At 46.2% G+C, this 23,124-nt stretch overlaps 1 protein-coding gene across 2 annotated transcripts in view; it reads right to left on the reverse strand.

The window, feature by feature from the left end:
• Positions 1–23,124, reverse strand: part of RASSF3 (Ras association domain family member 3) — a 113,326-nt gene that overhangs the window by 46,608 nt on the left and 43,594 nt on the right. The gene's annotated exons all lie outside the window — the stretch shown is intronic.

The raw sequence follows: 23,124 nt of genomic DNA on the forward strand, positions 1-23,124 counted from the left end.
GGGAGGATTTTAGTGAAGTCCTCTCTTGACTGTGAAAATTTCACTAACTGTTTTGTCTACAGAGCTCAACCAGTGTATGATGTCATGTGACAGCTGATGTCAATCACCGATGGCCACACTCCAGAGTACTGGGGCCCCTGAAACCAGGCATGCCAGGCACCTGACTTAAACGGCATTTGCTTCTCCCAACAACCTAACCAAGCAGGCATTTTAACTTCTGTTTCTAGACGAGATCAAGTTCTAAGACATAAACTAATCTACCAATAAAAACTGCTCTGTAGAAGTGTTGGCACTTACCTGAAAACCTGATCCCAAAGCCTACCCACCCTCAGTAACTCCAAGTACTTCCACCCGGGGTCCTCATTTAATCTTCGTCAGCATCCCCATGTTACAAAAACACTGAGGCTAACAGAGGTCAAGTGGCTTGCCAGGGACAACCCAACTGGTTAAGAGACTAAGCTCGATTCTAATCCAGGTCCTCATGCTGTTTCCACTAAACTGAACAGGCCCCCACCATTCCTGTGTGGGAGTTTGCAAACTTAAAGAAAGGGTGTATAATCAGATTCAAGCCTGGGAAATAAATTCAGAAAAGAGAAGGGTCCTAATAACCTTCAAGATAGAAGATCTAATGATTTAATAACCCCCTAAATAAAAACTTTAAAAAAGTACCTCTTTTCCAGCCAGATACATCACCCCATCCTCGCAGCTGCAGGCTATCCGAGTAGGCATTTGCGCCCAACAGGCACTGTGAGCTAGTGTGATAAACACACCCCCACCAGCGAGGAAAGAACTTTAAGGGCATCAAATCCATTCAGGTCTCAAGTTCCTTGACTGGAGACCCAGAGAGAGCTGTGCTGACTATAAGTCATCTCAGGAACTTTTCGATTCCAGTGCTGTCCTAGTGAGGTCTGACGGGTTGGTGCTGGGAGGCCAGCGTGGTCACTGCCCAGCTTTGGAAACAAACCTCGAGTCCCTTGGGGAGCATTCTATCTGCCAGTGTCAAGTCCCAGAGCAATCTTATTTTTGGTGTCAATGGTTAGGGAAGGAAAAAGCTGTAGATTAAAGTAACTTTTCAGGCGCTTCAGTGACTATTTCCAAAGAAATTTAAAACATGTCTCTCACATCTCTCTGCCTGACCTGCTCTTTCCAGTCCACACTTAGCCAGCTACAGGTCATGGCTGAAGCAGAAAATGAGTCTTCCAGCATTCACTATTCACTATGAACTATCCAAAGACTTTCCAAAGCATATCCTAAAAAGTATACAATAAGAGGGGGAAGGATAAACTAGGAATTTGGGATTAACAGATACACACTAATAAATATTAAATATAAACACCAAGGATCTACTGTATAGTAGAGGGAACTATATTCAATATCTTCTAACAATTTATAATGGAAAAGAACCTGAAAAAGAATCTATCTATCTGAAACAGAACCACTTTGCTGTATACCTGAAACACAGTAAATCAACTACACCTCAATTGAGAAAAAAAAGAAAATAATTATAAGATATAATACATGATACTTCCCTGGACGTCCAGTGGTTAAGACTGCGTTTCCATTGCTGGGGACGAGCATTCAATCCCTGGTTGGGAATCCCAACTAAGATCCCACATGCCACACACTGCGGCCAAAAATTAAATTAAACGAAATATATATATGTAACATTTTTAAAATAAAAGTATACAATAAGAGACTTTCCATTTCATGGGTATGGGATGTGATGTTGGCAGGGCAAAGGGTGCTGGGAAAGTGCCCCATTCCAACCAGACTTGGGACTAGGCCAGGTCACCAAAACTAATGGTGTGCCCTGGGCTACTAACCTGAGTCTGCTCTCTCATTTCCTATCAAATAAGAAACGATACTGGAGTAGACGTCTCCAAAGTGTTTCCCAGCTTTCTGTTTGCAAAAATGTGCTTCCACTAGTGTTACCAATGAGACAGGATGGCTCCACTCAAGGAATCAAGGAAACCAAAGGCTCACCATTAAAAATACACACAAATAGTGAACTGTCTGAATACTGGAGCATACATGTGATCTAGGGGCTTACTGCGTGAAGAAAGGAGAAAAGGAGAGAAAGGCTGGGGGAGTGCACAGAGCAATGGGAAGGTGCTCAGACCATTTCGGTCAGTCCTTGGTCACAGGTTTTGCTGATGACACTGGACTTGGCACCCACCTTGAGGCCCCCTCGGGTCAGCATTCCCAGGAGCTTTAGTCAAAGGAGCAGGCCAGTCTGGGAAGAGAAACTTGACCCGGGTCGTCCACACATGCATAACTGAGACATGCCTGTGTAAACCACTTAGCCAAATTTCTCAGAGATTAAAAACCTAGCAAACACAGGAAGCAACAACAGAAAAGAGCTGGATCCAAAGGTCTTCAAGATCTCTTCCAAACCTAAAATCTCATTATTAAAAGAGCAACTGCAAAGCAAATCCCAGAGAAGCAACTAAACTCTAAAGGGCTGTGAGCTTGTATTTTCTTTAAATACCTATATATACTTATAAATCAAGTATAATTGATTTACAATATTATAACAGTTTAAGGTATATAACATAGTAGGCTTCCCAGGTGGTGATAGTGGTAAAGAACCCGCCTGCTAATGCAGGAGACACAGAAGACTCAGGTTCAATCCCTGGTTCAGGAAGATCCCCTAGAGGGGGGCATGGCAAGCCACTCCAATATTCTTGCCTGGAGAATCCCTTGGACAGAGGAGCCTGGCAGGCTACAGTTTATAGGGTCGCAGAGTTGGACACGACTGAAGTGACTTTGACATGTAACATCCTGTTTGTTTCAAGTGTAAAACATAATCACTTTATATGTACATAAAAATGGTCACCAAAATAAGTTTAGTTTACATTCATCACCACCCATAGTTTTTTTTTTCCTTCTGATAAGAGTTTAAGATCTACACTCTTCTGTGATCTTGCATTTTTCAGTCAACTGAGGTAGCAACTGTTCACCAAGGCCTACTCATGCAGCAAGTATTTTCTGAACAGAAGCTGTGGGCCAGACCTTGCCCCATGAGGGAACGTCACACAGCACCTCTATCTTCATGTGAGTGAGGAATGCCAGAGAAAAAAGACTTCCAGGAGGTTAGCTAAGCTCAGTTCCTTCGAGTACAGGAGTCTGGCAGCAAAGGGAAAGGCCTAGGAGCTGCCCGTGAGGCCCTGGATTGGAGGACACTGGTTTCTCTTAGTGTCGGAACTGGGTAAAGTCTCCTGATTAGGGAAATGTCTAGATTATTTAACCCTTTAAAAGAGGACACCCTCGCCCTTCCTCTCACACCAGAAGAATCCTCCTGCCTGTCCTCCAAGCACAATGCATGCCTATGGGCTTCCCGGGTGGTTCGGATGGTAAAGAATCTGCCTGCGATGCAGGAGACCTGGGTTTGATCCCTGGTTCGGGAAGATCCCCTGGTGGAGGGCATGGCAACCCACTCTAGTATTTTTGCCTGGAGAATCCCATGGACAGAGAAGCCTGACAGGCTACAGTCCATGGGGTCTCAAAGAGTTGGACATGACTAAGCTATTAACACTACTACTATACTAGCAGAACAGAACCCAGAAGGGAAAAAGTGGATTTCATGAGTACAAAGGTGATAGCAAGGAGAGGGTTAAAAAAAAACACCCACGTGGCGGGTGTGGAGCAGAGAGCATGGAGCGTAAACATTCATCTGTAATTGCATGGCGAGGAGGAAATGGCATGGTCGCAGGAGCCTGTGAACGCATCCGCTATTGTTCTTGGCAGCTGGGGAGGGTATGGTGCCACGCCTGAGAGTGTCTGTTTGGGAAGTTAGTTACCAATCATCTTTTTCATAAGCCACTTTTCTTTTTACATTCCCCAAACCCTCCAGTTTCTCAGAGGGTGAGCTCTTCCATGCAAAACTATAAACCCTAGACTCTTTGCTCATATTTATACCTAGCAATCTCTGGACAGCTGCTCTTGGGTTTGCCTCAGTTCCTGGGTGAGGTCACACTGCTGTTTTTACACCGACCTTTCAAAAGGGGCCCGCCCTACCTCCCAGACACACAGGAATCCCAGGCAGCGTGGCTCAGACTGTGTGAAGGCAGCGTGGCCCGGCTCCAGGTTGGAGGGGCTCACAACCCAACTGTCCAAGAATATACAGACCCCTGCAAACCTGGACACTGCTTACACCCTTCCTGTCATTTTTTTGTCTAATTCTGAAATCATATCACAATTAAAGTTTTTTCTTCCAATTTTATTGATATAATTGACAACAGCACTGTATAAAATACAGCATAATTTCTTGAGTTAAAAATATAACAAAAAAAAGACCCTAAGCAAAGTATAAAGCATCTGAGAATAACTATGAGGGGGGAGCAGGGAGAAAGGGAGAGAGATGGGAGGGCAGAGGGAGGGAGCAGGAGAGAAGATGAATACAGCCCCACTGCTCCTTCTGTTTCAGCCTAGTGAAGGCAGTGGTCTAAGGCTTAGGCATACTTAGGTCTGAGTCATGGCTCTGCCACATTCTAGCTGCAGGAGCAAAGGTGAGTTATTTAACCTGAGTCTCAGTTTTCTCATCTTTTTAAAATGTACAGAACAATATGAACTTTATAGAACTGTTATGAAAATAACAGTCATGTCTGACTCTTTGTGACCCCTGAGCAATACAACCCATTATTCAACAACTACTTATTACATGCCTACTGGTGCCCAGCTGTGTACCAAGCACTTAAAACTGGGAGAGACCACTCTGGTCCCAGCCTTTCTGCCTTTTCTTGGTTCTCAGCCTAGTCATGACTTCCCTGGTGGCTCAGACGGTAAAGCGTCTGTCTACAATGTGAGAGACCCAGGTTCGATCCCTGGATTGGGAGATCTGCTGGAGAAGGAAATGGCAATCCACTCCAGTACTATTGCCTGGAAAATCCCATGGACAGAGGAGCCTGGTAGGCTACAGCCCATGGGGTCGCAAAGAGTCGGACACGACTGAGCGACTTCATTCATTCTTTCAGCCTAGTCGAGTCTGTCTTACTCCCTGCCCCATCCCCTTGCATGTGTGGCATTGTTTTGTTTGCATCACAGACTTCTCCAAGAAACAACTGACTCTAAAAATTGCAAATAGCCCAGATTCCTAGGTTGAGTGGAGGACAATACATATCCGCATCACGCCAAGATAGGAGTAAAGAGCGTCATCGCCTCCCCACTGGTGGTCCTGCGGCTCTCATGGGGAGCAGCTCTGACTCCTGACCAGTCTGGGGACCAGCCTCTCTCAGTGGAGGGGGATAAACTTGTCAAGTCAACAGGCGCCTTCTCTAAGTGAGGTTCCATTCCAAACTCATAAATTCCTACTTTCCATCTCCTCTCCAGCTGAAGAAACAGGCAGTGACCTACTGATGTCCGTAGAAGACTGGGGTGCTGGGTGCAATTACAGCTGGAGCAGGTGCCAGCCTTGTACTGCGCAGGGCATAAAACACCAAGCGCCCTCCTTCCTGACACTACACTTCCCTGGACCGGTTGGCCATGCTGCAAATGGAATTCACAGATAGCCTGAGAGAAACGTGGTCTAGGTAAAGACTTCACACGTCTTCCTTCCAGGTTCTGTTCCAACAAAGACGTCATATAAAGTATCATGGACCTAAGCAAAATAGAAAAATCTCCTCCAGGAGAGATTCTTCTACTGCAATCAAGGAGGAACCTATAAGCAAACCAAAGCAGGTCTGCACATAAAAGCACAGGATGAAGCAGTGATTTCCAGGAACTAGTGAGCAAGCCGTTTGCAGGGCTCAGAAGACACTTTCAGCAAGTCAGATGCGATGCTCCTGAATTGTATTTTAAAGCATTAGATTAGCAGGTAGGAAAACAGTGTCCCGAGACGTCCTTTACATGTGCAAAGCGGAAACCCTGTGATGAATACAGAAACGCTGCCACACAAAGCTAAGCCTGCAAAGTCCCAAGAGGGTCAATTCAGGAGCCGCAGGAGCCTCAGGCTCGATCCCTGGGTCCAGAAGATCCCCTGCAGGAGGAAATGGCAACCCGCTCCAGTACTCTTGCCTGGAAGGTCCCATGGACAGAGGACCCTAGGAGGCTACAGTCCAAAGGGTAGCCAAGAGTCGGACACGACTGAGCAGACACACAAAATGCCTTGCTCAGTCCTGATGAGCGCTCGCAAGAAAGTCCATGGGGGACAGTCAGCACCTGTCAGACGTTCCTCGCTTGCGGGACCACACGTCTAAGTGTCCCAGTAGGTAGAGGTGTTATGGGGACTCAGAAAGTTCCATCCAACAGCATGATCTGAAATGATGGAAATGTTCTAGATCTGCATTGTCCAGAACAGAACAAGCCACACATGGCACCTGAGAGTTTGAAATGGGGAACTGAGTTTTAAATTTTATTTCATTTTAAATAATTTAAGTGTACACAGCCACAGGCAGCTGGTGGAACTCCAGTGGAACTGCAACGTGGGCAGGTGTAATGAACGAGGGAGGAAAACCCACAAGAAAGCAAAGCAAAATACATTACAGTAAAAAGACAATTGTTCTGGAATAGTGGAAGTGTTACTCAGCTGTGTCCAACTCTTTGTGACCCCTTGGACTGTAGTCCACCAAGCTCGTCTGGCCATGGGATTTCCCAGGCAAGAACACTGGAGAGGGTAGCCATTCCCTTCTCCAGGAAATCTTCCCAAACCAGGGATCAAACCCGGGTCTCCTGCACTGCAGGCAGATTCCGGAGTAAGGAAGAGTCTATTCCTGAAGGAAAGAACCAGAACACTTGTTTCTGGAAGGTTGGGTGCTGCTGTTTTTTATTTTCTGTTTGTCTGTTTTGTTTATTTGGGTTTTTTGGCCACGTGATGGGGCATGCGGGATCTTAGTTCTTAGCTCCCCGAACAGGGATGGAACCTGTACCGCCTGCACTGGAAGCACGGAGTCTTAAGCACTGGAGTACCAGGGAAGTCCCAGGTGCTGCTCTGACCTTGAAAGCACAGCGTGCTGCTTGCTGCCTCATTCTCACGGCACCAGGGTTGACTGGTGCCGCGTCAACAGGCGTCTGGCCGTGGCGCACTGCTTCATTCTGGCCACTCTCGGGTTGTATCCCCCACCACACAGGAAGATGTTTTTCTTTTCTCAGTGGCAGGATATAGAGCTAGGACTCTATTCCCATTTATATGAGGATTCAGGGACTCATCTTGCCCAAATTTAGCTTCTAGGCAACTCTTCTATGCAGCCGTCTGTTTGCCGCTCCAACAGCAAAGAAGGAGGAAGCGGGGATGTAACAGCCCCCTCAACTCCCTTGGTTCAAGAGATGCATCACTTCTGTCTTAAGGCGGGAAAAGTACATGGACCAAATGGAGGGCAGCTGAGGGAGCAAGGGCAACGCACAAAACACTGTCAAACAGCACTGCTAATCCTCCAAGATGTCCTGTGGACAGCAAGGGCAGCCCCCCACCTCCTCCTCTACTCCCCCTCACTGATTCCCGAAGAACTTCAGGATGCTAGTCTCTGAGAAGCCCTGCAGGTGCGAAACCAGCATATGTACACACACAGCAAGGAGACTTGAAGAGAACAGATCTTTAATAATGTTTTAAGTGTGACATTCACTAATTATGTACAAATGGGTACATTATACAGGAACAGATATTTCTTTTCCCATCCATTATTCACTTAGCGACTAGATTGTGTATTCATCAGAGGATATCAGCATACCCAAACCACATCTGTTGAACTCGATATTTCAAACAACCTCTTTGTCCCCAAGGCTACTTGTTAAACAACAACAAAGAGTACAGCAGAAGGGAATCTAGAGGTATTTTAGAGGACTTCTGGGGAAAAAAAAAAAAAAAGAGGGGGGTGGCAAAAACAGAACTGGGCAGCAGCCTTGTAAGGATGCAATACCGTACTAGCTTCCCTCACACACTTGTGGAAGACAGACATGGATAGAGCAAGGTGCCATCTATAGGCCAGCCTCACCCCTAACCACTACACCACCCTCCCCCTTGGCCCACTCTCTTTCCCCCATGAGTGCCCCCACTCCCAACACTCACCCTGTGACCCTCTGATCAAGGCCACCCCACCCAGGAAGCCATTCTAACCACTGCAGCCTCAGGAACCCCGGCACCACCCCATCAATTCGGATTTCTCATCACAGCACCTTCTCTGCTTTGGTGTTTCCTGTATTTCACTCTTGCCTCCCAACAACTCATGTTTTTAAATCTTTTGCTCCCGGAGCTGTCAGGAGCCGGATGCTGAGCACCAAGGAGGAGGCTCCCTCCCTTTTCAGCTGATTCTGTCTGGTCCCAGAGCCCACAGCTACAAGACCACATTTAAAACCCACTCTCTTTTGTATATCTTATCAATCTGCATCAAGTTTTGTTTGCTTCTCAAAACGGAATGCATCTGCTCGGGCACACAAAAGGCCTTTCTGGTACCAGAAACAAAGTCTGATACGCTTCTGTTATCCATCTGCACCATCAAAGAACACAGTCCTTCAAAGCATGCCCCTCCAATACCCCTGATCACCCGGGGCAGGGTGAGCAGCCCCAGCCCAGGGTGTTAATAAGATTAATTGCAGTTGTGATACACATTAAAAGCGTTTCATCTGGGCCTTCCATGACCTCGCTCCTTCAACCACCCCCCACTCAGTTACCAGCCTGCCATACCCTATATGGTTGTGCTTTTAAAACCGGGTCGCGTGCCAATCGTCAAACAGTCACTCATTTGTTTGGAGCCAGAAAACAAACTTGGAGGTGGACCAGTCTCCCCAGGGTGCCCCAGCTGGAGGTCTCAACCTCAAGGCATACCAGATTACACGGTGTACTTAAAAAAAATCCCAGTTTGACATGTTTTCAAAGGGAGTCAATTAAGATGCTATCCCTTTCTGAAAGGTGATACATTTCACAACTGGCTTAACTTTCTTTAAATTCTAAGGCAACAAAGAAAGGAGATTATGAGAGGCCTCAGGGCCAAGCACAACCAAATCCCACTAATCATCTGTGATCATTACAAAAAGAATGTGGCCCTAGATGAGCCAGCACTCTTGTCCTGGCCCAATCCACTGGGAAGCCCATTTCGCTGAGGTCTCCATCAGAAGGGACTCAGGTTTCCAAAAGGCGGCATGGCCTCAAAAACTCAGTTTCCTTGATTAAGAGGGCACTGGATCATGGTCCCTTTCAGCAGTAACTTTTCTAAGATTTTGTACCATCTACTGCTGCTAAGTCGCTTCAGTCGTGTCCGACCCTCAGCGACCCCATGGACTATAGCCTACCAGGCTCCTCCATCCAGGGGATTTTCCAGGCAAGAGTACTGGAGAGGGGTGCCATGGCCTTCCACCACCCTAATCAAATACAATGCTTACAAAGCCCACTGGGCAGTAGGAAAATTAATGGGAAAAATACATATCAGAGGTGACCAAGAAACCAAGAGGGAAACGAGACAAGATGCTACAATGGGGAACGTGCCAGAGCATCAGCCCTAAATTTTAGATTAAAACCTGTCACTGCTCAAGGCTCTAGAGGTCATCTGACAGCCGTCCATCTCCTTCAACAGCAACTACAGCTGTGGCCACAGTCTCCTGATTGAGATTACCCCAAGGATACTAGAGACTCAAAGGTCAGAGTTTGGAGGTCAGGTCTGGTGACCACCGTATCCTTGATGAAACCTTTGAACCCTGGCAATAAGGGGAGATTCCGGAGAAAGGAAATGAGCAGGCTCATTTGGAGGGGCACCAGACAGGAAGCACAAAGGAACATGGCAGGAGGCAGGTGGAGCCCATCTGGGAACCTCCAGGCTCCAGCTCCACCAACAGCAGGAATCAGAAAGCCAGGGGCAGAGACTGCAAACCAACGGGGCTGTCACCCTGAAAACAAATTTCAGCTGCCAGCTGAAAGCAAATCTGAACAGAAGACGGAGAGTCCCAAGCAAATAAGAAATGTCTGTAGACAAGCACTCCAAGGAAAACTGTCAGAAGCAAGCTTGGTTATCTTCTTCCCTGCCAATTATCGTAAGGAGTCTAAACTGCCGTCACAGTATAATAGAATTTAAAAGGAACTTAGATTCTCCATTTTCAGGTGACATAGAGCTTAAAAATGTAGATGACGACACCTTCTTCAAGTTGATAATGTCCAATGAGACAGTCTCATACAGCTCCTGGAAGGCGTGGATTTGTACATCTTCAGTTTTTACTTGGTGCAGCCTTGCTAATGCACCAGTTAAAAACATGTTTGCATAGCTTGCTCTCAACCAACTGAGGTGCAGAGATGGCACCACAGGTGTAGGGAGAGAACTGGCAGTCCTTCCAAGTCACATGTCCAGACTGAACATTTTTTTTGCAGGGGTTGGGGGGGTGAGGACCCTGCCCCTGTGGTACAAGAAGCATGTGGGATCTTAGTTCCCTGACCAGCGACTGAACCTGTGTCCCTTGCAATGGAAGTGCAGAGTCTTAACCACTGCACACTGCACCACCAGGGAATTTCCCAGACTCTGAACAATTGTTTAACATTCAAGTGGAAAGTCTGAAGGAGCCCATGAGGAGTTAAGCTGTTTTGTATCACCCATGCTCCTATTAATTCAATCCACTGCCTCGGCCTGAAGTCTCCTCCCCTCCATGCTCCACTGCACTCAAGATGGTTCTTCTGATTAAGCTTCTTCATAGCCCTTAAAAGGCATGCCTGAAGTACCAAATGTACAAGGCCTCATTTTTCTCTGTCTGTGTATTCTTCACGAGCCCTCCACTCTCAGGAGAATGATCTGTGCAGAAAATGGGCATATGAAGAACATTTACAGATTCCTCCAGTACTCTGGAGGAATTCAAAGAAAAGTTACAGCAATTGATACAAAAATCTGGGAGATAAGGGCCTTGAAGAGTCTCACATAAGCCATCCTTTTTTAAATTTACTCACTGATGTTTTCGCTGTGCTGGGTTCTCGTTACCGTGTGCAGGCTTTCTCCAGCTGCGGTGCTCAGGTTTCTCACTGCAGTGGCTTCTCTTGTTTTGGAGCATGGGCTCTGGAGTGTGGGCCAAGTAGTTGCAGCCCATGGGTTTACGTGCCCTGAGGCATGTGGCATCTGCCCAGACCAGGGATCAAACCCACGGTCCCCATTTGCAGGAGGATTCTTAACCACTGGGCCACCAGTGGGTCCCCATTTGCAGGAGGATTCTTAACCACTGGGCCACCAGTGAAGTTCCTACAATTTCTAAAGATACTCTTTTACACGGGATTTGCTCCTTGCCCTCCTGCTTGGTTATGGATAAGCTGAGCAACAGGAAAGTCATCACGAGAACCTTAAGCCTTGGGGTGAGTTGGGAGACACCAACAGAAAGACCAGAAGGGGAGAGACTAGGAAGGCAGACCCCCTGCCAGGAGAACAGGCAAGGGCCTGGTGACCCTGGCCCACGCCTCCCACCCCACGAGCCCAGCCAGGGATCCCAGACACCCTGCTCTGAGGGTTCAGGCAGTGCTGAAACAAACACTTTAACTTTATACTGAGAGTGTGAAAGTCACTCAGTCGTGTCTGACTCTTTGTACATGGAATTCTCCAGGCCAGAATACTGGAGTGGGTTAGACTTTCCCTTCTCTAGGGGATCTTCCCCACCCAGGAATCAAACCGGGGTCTCTTGCATTGTAGGCGGATTCTTCACCAACAGACCTATCAGGGAAGCCCTTATACTGAAAACGGGAAGAAAAATTTTATCAATAAACCTCCCCCATTTTGCTTCCCTATTCTCTCTGTTCTTATTCCAAAACCAGACGGGCAAAATTAGCCAACCTGAAGCCTTGGAAGGCTGTTGGAGGTGGCGGCTGCTGCATCACCCAGGTCAGACTCCCCCCCCACCACACCCTTCACACCCGACTCAGAACTCACTTATAATAACTTGTTTTGAGGAATCATTCTTATCCCTATTCTGCAAATAGGAAAATGGAGGTTTGGAAGAATTCACATGGCGAGGGCATGCAGTTTGTGCAGGGGCTGAGGTCACAGTAGGTCTGTCTGACTCAAAGCCCATTCAGCCAAGAAAGGAGGAGAAGGCAGGAAGGGACCGTGGAGGAGGTGAAAGCTCGTGGACAGACCATCAGGTCTGTGCATCGCTAGCTTCCAGAGGGTGAGGCGGTTGATACACAACCTATTTTGGAGGGTGAGGTACTAACACAACTAGCAATTACCAGGGGCACTGGTCACCGGGCTGAGTCTACAAAGAATTAGTTAAAAATCACAAACTATATGCCCAGTGTCAGGGAAATGACTCAATGCACTCACAGACCTTAAGAGTGGACCATACAGACACTCTTAACATGATGCTTACAGAGAGATATTAATGGGAGACAAAACAAAAAGTCAGGAGAAACTGCACATCCAGCATAACAAACCATGTGCCTGAAGACAAGAAGGAAATATTTCAAAATGTTAAGTGTTTATGTTTGATTGGTAAGATTTGAGGCTTTAATTCTCTTTCCATACAAAATTTTGACAAAATTTTCAAAAACTTCTCTGGTCTGTATGACTGTTAATTGGGGTGGAAAGTGTGCTGAAAATGTGAGCTGGTCTGTCGTGTCTGACTCTTTGTGACCCCATGGACTGTAGCCTGTCAGGCTCCTCCATCCATGGGATTCTTCCAGGGGTGGAGGTGGGGAATAAAATCTAGGGAGGGGAAAAAAAAAAAAGAATGTCCATGTATTTAAAAAAATTTTAAAACAGGCAAGGAAACAGTAAACACAAAGTAGTCCAGCACGCTGGCAGAGTAACTGAACAAACTTTGATGTGCCGGCCACCCCCGGCAGGCGAGCCACCCCCGGGAAACGACTCTGACAGTGAGAAGAAGCACGAAAGCAGCCGAGCTCACGCCTGCAGCCAAACGCATTAACAGAGGTCAACGTATGGAAGCTGCCAGAAGAGAGCGGACTAGAGATCTAGGTGATAAAGAAGGCTTCTTCTAGCGATTAAACACCAACAACCACCTGCTATCACAAAGGACTGACCAAAGCAAAGGAAAAGCAGCTTTTTAAACACCACCCTACTCGTGGACCAATTTATAAATAAAAGCTACACGCCGGTCACCCTGGAAACTTGAATAGCCGTTGGCAGTGGGGGGTAATTTACAAGCAACTTGGATTTTCTTTGTTGTGCAGGAATGTTTCTGTCACTTCCAAGACCTGAGGGCTCACACACCCTCCGGCTCCGCTTTCCTCCCTGTGAGCACAGGAAGTCCAAGGCCTGGAGGAAGCGCCCTCCCGCCCCACCTTTCCTCAGTGCTAGGGGTCAGCAGCCGGGCCGGCCAGCCACCCCCACCCCCGGAGCCAGATGGGGGAGGCAAGGGCGGGTGGAGGTGCTGCTCAGCTAGGAGGTGTGGACTACAAAGTAAAAGGCTTGATTTGAAGGGGAAGAAAGAAGAGAAACTGAATTTAATGAATGTGTTGGCAGCAGGGGTCTGAAACAAACATGTGGATCAAAGTTGTGTGGACCTCACTAAACTGAAGATCTGGACAGGAAGCAAATAGCAGACACTCAAAGTGGAAGGTCAATGCCAGTATTCAACACAGGATATGGGCCGGCTTAGAGCTGCATCCCTGTCCCCACGTGGGGCACCGCCTGAAACAACAGTGTCCCAGAGGGCACAGGGAACTGCTTCATCCAATGCGTCTAAGGAAACGTGAAGACAGAGATCACACCACACCACAATGTACAAGCTCTGGGCCAGATCCCTGGCACGAAGATTGCTTCACCTTTGCACCCCTTCACTTGGGCCACTGATGTGTGCATCACCCCCCCCACCCCACCCCCAACACCAAACAAAACAAAACTCTTCAAACTGCTACTTAAAGAAAGTCCTAGAAAAGAAACGTGAATATTTAGATTTGAAAGACGTTAGCAGAATGCCCTGAAGGTCCAGTGGTTAGGACTCCACGCTTTCACTGCTAAGGGTCCGGGTTCAATCCCCGGTTGGGGAACTAACATCCCACAAGCCATGTGGTGCAGCCAAAATAAAGACGCTGGCTTCCCAAAGTTAAACAGGCCACTTTCAACTCCTGACTATATATAAAGTAAATTCTAGGTATGAAGCAAGTTTTTCTAGGGTGAGTGGGACATGTACATTTCTTTCAATTTAGGACATAAGGAAGTTAGGGACAATTTGTATTTTCCTTCTAAAACATCAAAATCCCCTAACCACCAAGTTTTCTGAGGCTCCACGCCAGATTTTAAAAAGAAAAAAAAAAGAACTAGAGGATTGATAAATGACCCAGTCTTGCAGGCTGACGCGTGTGATGCTCATTTAAAGAAACAGAACACTGGCCAGCTTACTAAACACGGGTTAGAGCTCATGTAACCCTAAAAAGCCCTGAGGCAGAAAGTTTAACCCCACTATACAGATGCATAGACCCAAGCAAAGGTCACAGAGGTAGCATGTGAACACAAATCCTGGCCAGTTCCCAAATCATGTCCTTTCTATGCGTACCAAATGACCTCTAGAGTCCAGGAGAAAAATCTGTTGCCAGCTAGCTGGGTGACTTTAAGAAAGTACATAACCTTTCCGGGTGTCATTTTCTTATCACTTAAAAGGGAGAGAAGGCATCTTCTCTCTACCCCAGGGAGCAGTGAGTCTGGAAGGAGAAAGTGGGGATGTGTGCACAGTCAGCCCCTCCCTCTGTCCTCAGCGGGGGGCCAGCATTCTGCTCTGATCCTGTAGGGGAGTCTTCACCAGCTCAGCACAAGAGGTCAGCCTCAGGAAGGCCCCTTGCCCACAGGGATCAGCTACATTCTCCGTATCAGCTCCAAACCAGCAGTGAAGTAAATTTTGGTCTCTATCCTCCTCAACCCAGTCTTCTCAACTGATTCAGAACTCAATGGGATGAAGTCTGGTCCTGTAAAATGGGAACATGTCTAAGACAGAAATTCTATTGGCCTAAAATAGAAGTTATAACCCCCTTGTCTCAAGGAACTGTGCTGCGCTTAGTCACTGGCGTGACTGACTCTTTGCGACCCCACAGACTATAGCCCTTTTCATACTGTTGATGGCGTTCTCAGTATGCAAAGGGCTATAATCCATGGGACTGTAAAGAGTTCGACACAAATCTCATTGTCTCATTGGGAGGACTGATGCTGAAGCTGAAACTCCAATACTTTGGCCACCTGATGTGAAGAACTGAATCATTGCAAAACACCCTGATGCTGGGAAAGATTGAAGGCAGGAGGAAAAGGGGACGTCAGAGGATGGCATCACCAACTCGATGGACATGAGTTTGAGTAAACTCCAGGAGTTGGTGACAGACAGGGAAGCGTGTCTTGCTGCTGTCCACGGGGTCACAAAGATTCAGGTACAACTGAGCGACTGAACTGAACTGGACTACAGCCCACCAGGCTCCTCTGTCCGTGGGGATTTTCTCCAGGCATGAATACTGGAGTGGGTTACCATGCCCTTCTACAGGGGATCTTCCCAACCCAGGGATTGAACCCAGGTCTCCCACATTGCTTTCCTCGTGGCTCAGAGGTTAAAGCCTCTGCCTGCAATGCGGGAGACCTGGGTTTGATCCTCTGGGTCGGGAAGATCCCCTGGAGAAGGAAATGGCAACCCACTCCAGTATTCTTGCCTGGAGAATCCCATGGACAGAGGAGCCTGGTGGGCTACAGTCCACGGGGTCGCAAAGGACGCGACTGAGAGACTTCACTCACTCACTCCTGCATTGCAGGCAGATTCTCAGATTCTTTACCATCTGAGCCACCAGGGAAGCCTCTCAAGGAACTAGTGATAGATAGAAAATACACACATATCCCACATGCCAACTAAAAAACATTTCCAGATACTTAGCAAATGGAATCTGTTTAGTAAGTACACATATTTTCATAAAAATAAATGTCATTTCCCAATCAAAGCAGGTAAACAGTATTTTTGAAAGCACATTGTTTTAAAAACAAAACACACCTTACTACTGTCCAAAGCCATCTAGAGGGCTCAGGCAGAGGAGGAGGGGCAAGTAGTAGCTGTCTCTGCCACACCCCTCTTCCAGGCAAAGGGCTTCTCCCACCACATCCTGACCTTGTCAACATTTCTGAGCCACTCCCATTTCAACTAATTTCTCTCCCACTCTCTTTTCTGTCCCCACTTCCTTCTGGATAAGACTCTTTGTCAAGACTGCCAACAAATACTTTCCTTTCTATATGCTTAGCCAATGGACCAATTTTAGCATTCAACAAATATATGTTCAGCACCTAAATATTTGAGAGCCTACTGGTGGCTCAGACAGTAAAGAATCTGCCTGCAATACAAGAGACCTGGGTTCAATCCCTGAGTTGGGGAAGATCCCCTGAGAAGGGAATAGCTACCCACTCCAATATTCTTGCCTGGAGAATTCCATCGACAGAGGAGCCTGGTAGGCTTCTGACCATGCATGGGTCATAAAGAATCAGACACGACTGAGCGACTAACACTTTCACTAAATATTTAACCAACAGCTGTGTGAGGCACTGATGACAGTGAGCAGAGCACGGGGTGTGCCCTTCAGGGCAGGTTGGGACATGAAAAGTGGTACTAGTGGAGGTTACAGTGTCAGAGCGGTCAGAAACGAGTGCAGCAGAGAAAAATCTCAGGAGGGCTTCCTGGAGGAGGTGAGATCTAAGCCAGAACCTGCCTCAGGTGTTTGTAAATTCTGCTTCCCCATCAAAACTGTTATGGAGAGCTCTTAAAACCAGGGAGGAGGAGCTGGAGAATCTACTGGAAGGCTTTGGAAAACCAGAGCGCCCAGCTCAAATCAGCTAATTTTAGACAAAGAAAAAATACTTTAGCATGCTGCTAAAGAGTATTTTTAGAGTCTATTTCAGTTAACTACTCTGATTTCTCAGTAGTTAGAAGAAAAATAGATTTCAAATTTGTAACAAGTAAAAAGTTGTTTTCCCTTTTGGGTCCCATTTCTTTCATCCTAAAACAGAAAATACACAATTGACATTAGGCATTCTGTAACTAATTCCATTCAATGCCTGAATACCATAATCATGTGCTTAGTACTTGGGGAAGAAAGTTGACTACGGCCTGAATTTTCTCACTGCATATCTTGTAAAACACATATGAACAATAGGCAATCAATCTGGACAAATTGCTAAGTTTTCCTTCCATTCTCAATACCACCCACCCAACAAGGGGCATTTAAATGCATTTCAAAACCTGAGAGCAGCTGTAGCTTTACCGTAGGCTCTTAAAACTTAAAAACTAGTCCAGCCTAAGACCAAACCAAATTCCAAAGTTAAGGATGGGACGTTCCAGAAAGCTCAGCTTTCATGATGCACAATGGCACCTGCTTATTTTCTGCACAAATACTTGGGGTTTTCAGCTGTATCACCCAGTGCCCTGCAGCTCCTTCTTCAGATCTGTTACTATTAATAACTCAGCCTCACTTCCCTGCAAACAACCCCCAAGAACTAGACAGATTTCCCCCTCATCCTTGCATTTCTGCAGGTCCGCAAGTCTGCAAGGGAAAAGTAACCCACTTTCAGGTGGCCACTGCTATTCTTACTAATTCAGCATTTTCCCCATTCCTCCAACAGAGATTAATGAGAGCCAGCACTGCGCAAGGTGCTTGAGGGAAGATTCAAAGACCTGAAGGAGCTCAGTGTGGGGGAAGGGACAGAGGTGGTTGGCTGTGCAGGCTGGTTTCTCTGTAATGAATTCCCACTTGGCAAATACTTACTGTGCAGCTACATGTTCAGGTACTAGTTCTGGTGCAGGCTCTGCCCTCGGAGAGTTTAATCTCACCCCTCTGTGTAGGGAGCAAGTTTCACTTTTTGCAGAATCATCTCTAAACTGCAGTCATGATGACATCCTACCCCTTCATACTTAAGCATGAATCTCTCAAGAATAAGGCCATTGTGCTGCATAATCAAAACATCCTTATTATCATACCTAAGAAAATCAATAATTTCATATCATTATCCAGTATCAAGTCCATATTCAGAGTTCCTTATTTGTCCCACAAATATCATTTATAGCTGTTTTTGATCCAATCAAGGTTCTTATCTTGGGTTTGTCATGTCCATTTGGACTTATTTTCATAACACTCTGAGATCAATACAACTTCTCTGCAAATTCACTAAACTGCCGGCATCCAAACAGAGAAATAAGCACAAATATAAGCATAAGGGGAGAATTTCACATTCTAGAACTTTATATTTTTCATTGTGGAACTGGAGTATGGAGGGTATTAAGAGTTCTAAATTTAATGACAGGCAACTGCTGATTCACCACAAATTCCCAGCTGCCTGGTGAGCCTCAGCATCAGAAATCCCACAGGAAGAGAGAAAGTGATGGAAATCACGCACCTTTCAGGGCTTCCCTGGTGGCTCAGCAAGAAGGAACTCAGGTTCGATCCCTGATCCGGACGATGCCAAGGAGCAACTAAGTACCACAACTACTGAGACTATGTTCTAGAGCCTGGGAGCTGCAACTACTGACGTCTGAGAGCTCTCGAGTCCATGCTCCGAAACAAAAGAGGCCACCACAACGGGAAGCCTGATCACCATGACTAGAGATTACCCTCTACTCATCACAACTAGAGGAAAAGGCTGCAGAGTAATAAAGACCCAGCACAGCCAAAAATAAAAGAATAAAAGTTAGAAAAAAGAAATAAAGCACAGTTCAGCTTCATCACCAGGCACCCTGGGCAGACCTATCTATTGTGGTTTTCCAACCTATTTCCTTCCCTGCAAAACAGAGGTTTCAGGCTGGACTCTCATTCCAGCGGGAACTGAGAGTAATCAGCAGTAATCCAATTATTTCCCAGGTGAACAGATCTGTTGACAGCAAAGTAAAGTTACACACTTCTGGGAATTTTCAGGAAGGCGCTGTCAATACACCAGACCTTTAGGATTCCATTCATTCGGATTTCAAAGGGCCAGTACTTATGTGTGAAATGAGCAGTGGTTCCATGTTACAGCCACAGGAGGTCTGGGCTTCTACCCTGCAAAAGGCTGAATTGCTTCAAAATGCTATCTTATGTAAGCAATCTCCCATGACTTTTCAACTCAGATGTTATCTTAATCAATAAAAAGTGATCTTTTAAGGTAACATTTTTCTTTCCTTTCTAAATTTAATCTCACAAAACCTCAGTTTCTTGTCAGCAAAATGAACATAATACAAATACTTGCTCTCAAGTAGTCCCTGTTCAGAGTAACCAAAACAACACACACAAAAGCACCCTATAATGATGGCCGTTACCTTCATTATTATTACTATTATTACTAGTTAGTGCCTAATTATTACATTAAGTGAAAATCTAACATTAAGAGGTAATGTCTGTCAATCAGGCGGTCTGACTGGGGCTTTCAAAATCAATATTTTAATTTATCCCCTGGCCAGGGAATTAGATCCTACAGCTAGTTCGCATCCCACAACTAAAGATCACGGATTCCAAGTGCTGCAAGTAAGACCCAGCACTTGGAATCTGTTTAAGACACTTAAAACATTTTTTAAAAACCCGTTAGCATCTACTTTGTACCAAACACATATAGATGCCATTTAATTACCATAACGACAACTCTGTGAGATAATAATTTCACATGTAAGAAAACTGAGATGCAGAGACTAATCTGCCCAAATCGTTTCATAACTGGTTGAAAGAGGAGCTGATATTCTAACCCAGATCCATGCAAATTCTACACTTTCCACAAAACTTCGTTGCTTTTCTGATTTTAAAAGATAGTTTAGGCCACAAAATACCTTAACCAACAGCAACCCCTGTTCCTTTTAATTCTGGATCTCTGATTTTTTAAGCAGGGGTGGTTTCTGGTATTTTCTAGTGGAGGCCTACTTGTTTTACTTTTTGGTCGCGCTGGGTCTTGCTGCACTTGGGGGCGTTCTCTAGCTGCGCGCAGGCATCTCACCGCAGCGGCTCCCCTTGGGCGTTCTCTAGTTGCGCGCAGGCGTCTCACTGCAGCGGCTCCTCTTCCTGCAGAACACGGGCTCTAGGGTGCGTGGGCGTCAGTAGCTGCGGCTCGCAGGGTCTCGGGCACAGGTTCAGCAGTTGTGGGGCACGGGTTTAATTCAGGTCCAGCAGTTGTGGGGCACGGGTTTAACTGCTTCCGGACCAGAGAGCGAACCTGTTTTCCCCTGCATTGGCACGCAGATTTTTACCCACTGCACCACCAGGGAAGTCTGGTGGTTTAGTTGCTAAGTTGTGTCCGACTCTTGCGACCCCATGGATTGTAGCCCACCAGGTACTTCTGTCCATGAGATTTTCCAGGCAAGAATATTGGAGTGGGTTGCCATTTTCTTCTCCAGGGGAACTTCCCAACTCAGGGATCGAACCCAGTCTCCTGTACTGCACACAGATTCTTTACCGACTGAGGTACCAGGAAAGCCCAGAGAGGCCTGAGCCCTACTATTAAAGTGTTTTGGTGACCACTGTTAATACTGAGGTACTCACACTGCACAGAAAATTCAAATAATTAGGAGTAGCCATCAATAAATTTTCTGAAGTATAACTTTTAAAACCAGTAATGGAATCCATATTCCTTAAAGTAAAAAGCATCACTGAGAGAGAAGTAATGAGAAATTGCAGGTACAAACCACATTGAACAAGCTTGCACTTTGGAATGGAGTTCCATAGTTTCTAAGACCCACACTTAGCCACTAAACAAGATATGGCCAGGGTCTAGGTAAGCTTTTTTTTATTTTCATCAGCACACACCACGTCTTTAGCAGATTCTTATCCTCTTCCCTTTATCCATGTACATTTTGAGAGACCTGATTATTCTTTGAAAAGCTTCTTCCTTTTGCCTGTTGACTGAGTAGATTATCACACAAGGCGGCCTATATGCTAACTGTAGTTCCTTCCTTAAAAACTTTTCTCCAAAATGGCCTCAAGGGATGAAAGGAGGAAAAGGACAGAATATGCAGTATGTGAAAAAGAGAAGTGTCAGTGTGGGAAAGATTGGGGGGCGGGGGGCAGTGTGCCAACATTACGTCTCTGCTCCAAATCTGGTACTTACGTCATTACTGCTTCTGGCACTGGGCACTTTTTCCAAGAAAGTGGCCCCTCCAGTTTCTATTTAAAACTTTGAGTTTTGTAACAGAAACACACACACACACACACACACACACACACACACACACACACCCCTCTCAAACTCCAAACTTTGTTGTGGAGCCCTCATTTCCAGCCAGGCAATATCCAGAACCTACATGCTCCCAGAAACAGCATTCCAGGGACAGAGAGGAAGTCCTACTCAACAGAGGGGTGAGTACTTGCCCCCAGCTGGAGCATAAAGACGCATTACAAGGCTTCCCTGGTGTCTCATCGGTAAAGAACCTGCCTGCCAATACAGGAGACCCCAGTTGGATCCTTGATCCTGGAAGATCCCACATGCCAGTGAACAACTAAGCCTGTGTGCCAAAACTATAGAGCCTGCGCTCCGCAGCAAGAGAAGCCCTCACAACGCAACTAGAAAGCAGCTCCTGCTCCAACTAGAGAAAAGCCCGTACAGCAACCAAGACCACCCAGCAGAGCCAAATACACATAAATAAAATACATAAGAGAAAAAATTTTAAAGACTCATTACATAGTGAAATTATACATAGCTATGTTACAAGCTAAATAAGTCAATGTTCCTTCTCTACCAGTGTATACACACACACAACCCCCATATCTCCCTTTCCATGCTTTCCTCCTTAGCGCTTCAGTTCAGTCGCTCAGTCGTGTCCGACTCTGCGATCCCATGAATCGCAGCACGCCAGGCCTCCCTGTCCATCACCAACTTACCACTATTTAAAATACCATATATTTAGTCCTTATTTATTACTGTCTCCTGGGTCGGTAAGTTTCCCTGGAAGAGGGCATGGCAACCCACTCCAGTATTCTTACCTGGAGAATTCCATGGACAGAGGAGCCTGGCGGGTTACAGTTTATAGTGTCGCAAAGAGTCAGACATGACTGAAGCGACTTAGCACCTCCCCCACAAAAATCTGAGCTCCCTGAAGAAAGAGATTTTTCTGTTGTGGGATCCATTCCTAAGGTGGTGCTCAGTAAACATTTGTGAATGAAAGAAACAAAAAGGTTTTGGTGGGCATAATATCCATGGAAAGAATTCTGAGAACTTGCTATGTACCAGATAAATCAGATAATCTGATCTGAAAAATTTTGTTACCACCGTGGAGGAAGAAATTTCTCTGCCATATCAGTAAACAAAGTATGTTGTGGCTAGCCACCCCCAGTGGTGCACCCTGAGGGGACACAGGACGAGAAAGAATAGGATACTGGTTCTAGTATCCTATTCAAATTTGATATGCTAAGGTGCATATCAAGGGAAAGATGTCAGCCAGCCCAGACTCTTCCATCTTCTCACACATAGAAAAGTGCTAAATTCATTAACTTGAGGTTTCTGGTTTTCTTAACGATCAGTAATCTTTTTTTTCATTTATTTATTTTTGGCCGTGGTGAGTCTTCATCGCTGCACACACGTTTTCTCTAGTTGCGGCGAGCGAGGGCTACCCTCTAGCTGCAGTGCACAGCTTATTAAGGCGCTTCTCTTGTTGCAGCTTGTGGGTGCTAGAGCATAGGTTCAGTAGTTGTGCAGAGGCTTAGTTGTTCCACAGCATGTGGGGTCTTATTGGATTGAACCTGTGTCCCATGCACTGGAAGGTGGATACTTAAAACACTGGAACAAGGGAAGTCTCAAGAGTAATCTTTTGGTATTCTGACTACATGGGGTTTGTTTGTTTGTTTTTTTCCTTTGCAAAAACCTCCTATATATTCTGGTCCCTCCCTTACCTCTCCAGAGCAGTCCCGCAGGCCTATTCTGAGAGGCTGCCTCCCAGGCTTAAGTCCTCAGAATACCACTAAATAAAAGATAATTCTCAACTCTCAGGTTGTGCAATTTTTTCAGTCGCAGCTACAGTTCTACAGAGAGGGCTTCCTCGGTGGTTCCGATGGTAAAGAGTCTGCCTGCAATGCAGGAGACCCAGGTTCCATCGCTGCGTCAGGAAGATCCCCTGGAGAAGGGAATGGCAACCTACTCTGGTATTCTTGCCTGTAAATTCCATAGACAGAGGAGCCTGGTGAGCTACAGTCCACAGGGTCGCAAAGAGTTGGACACGACTGAATGATTCTCACACCATACACAGTTCAACTGAGAAGTGGGGCAGAGTGTGGACCCAGTGTCTCCTGCACAAGGGGTCTTTTTCCTCAGCAAGATC

This window comes from Ovis canadensis, chromosome 3 (genome assembly GCF_042477335.2).
Source record: "Ovis canadensis isolate MfBH-ARS-UI-01 breed Bighorn chromosome 3, ARS-UI_OviCan_v2, whole genome shotgun sequence".
In the NCBI taxonomy this organism is placed as follows: Eukaryota; Metazoa; Chordata; class Mammalia; order Artiodactyla; family Bovidae; genus Ovis; species Ovis canadensis.